Source organism: Cyprinus carpio, unplaced genomic scaffold (assembly GCF_018340385.1).
Source record: "Cyprinus carpio isolate SPL01 unplaced genomic scaffold, ASM1834038v1 S000006702, whole genome shotgun sequence".
Lineage (NCBI taxonomy): Eukaryota > Metazoa > Chordata > Actinopteri > Cypriniformes > Cyprinidae > Cyprinus > Cyprinus carpio.
This window is the reverse complement of record NW_024879311.1, coordinates 142,008-143,303: the sequence shown is the minus strand read 5'-3', so window position 1 is coordinate 143,303 and position 1,296 is coordinate 142,008.

The following is a 1,296-nucleotide window of genomic DNA, read 5'->3' as shown; positions in this document are numbered from 1 at the left end:
GAAGAGCTGAAGACAATCTCTCATAACACTGAGCAGTGAGATTACAGCCAGCAAGACTGAAAGAGACAAGAACACACATATCAACAGTTATATCATCTACAGACACACACTGTCAGATCATCTATTGGATGTCACGGTTTAATTTAAGGATTCAAGGATTCAAAGCGTTTATTGTCATATGCCCAGTGAGGAAAACAAGTTTCCCTGGGCAATGAAATTCTTACTTTGCTGTCCACAATGAATGGATACATACATACAAACATAATAAACATAATAAAAACTGTGCTGCAGGAGTAGGAATATAGACTATGAAAAAAAATAAAGAACTACAGACTATGTATATCTATATATGGGAATTAACTTAACAGTATTAACTTTTGTGCAAAAAACAATAGTGCAGTAACGTGCAAATTGAGTGCAACTACATGATAACATTAGGGCCTTTTGCACCGCTTTAATTCCAGAACTAAATGTACAGTACTAAAGTACTGGGATGATTTTGCATGAACTACTTCCCAGTACAATTTAAAGGGTTGTGTTCGCACCGACAGTGTGTACTAGGATGTGACGTAAACCGGTCGACAGCGATGTCATTTGTGCGTGGCGTTCAACAACGTTAACAAAGAACAACATTAACAACAGGAGGATGGAGGACACTGTGATCAGAGCTGTGTCTCTGTTGTGTCTCGCAGGTTTCACAATAATGGACATGGAATGTCGACGTATTTGTAAAGCGACTGAAAGAACGGATAGAAGGCATCTACAATGACAACTGGCAGTGCTACATTTGCTACAAGTGCCTGCACTTCAGCATCCGCCCATTTATCGCTGTTCATCATACTTGCGAAATAAATTAAAGTGAAAGTCGTGACATTTTGCCAAGTACAGTAACCCATACTCGGAAATGGTGCTCTGCATTTAACCCATCCAAGTGCACACACACAGCAGTGAGATCATCTACAGACACACACAGCCAGATCATCTACACACAGACAGATCATCTACACACAGACAGATCAAGATGTGGCACTTTTTTTGTAAATAATGCACTAAAGGTAAAACACCATACCCAAATAATCTCTCTCTACAGTAGTGGTCTCAAACTCAATTCCTGAAAACCTTAAATAGCTGGACCAGGTGTGCTTGATTGGAGCTAAACTAACAGACACACAGTCAGATCATCTACACACACACGGTCAGATCATCTACAGACACACACAGTCAGATCATCCAGACACACACACACACAAACACACACACACACACACACACACACACACACACACACACACACAG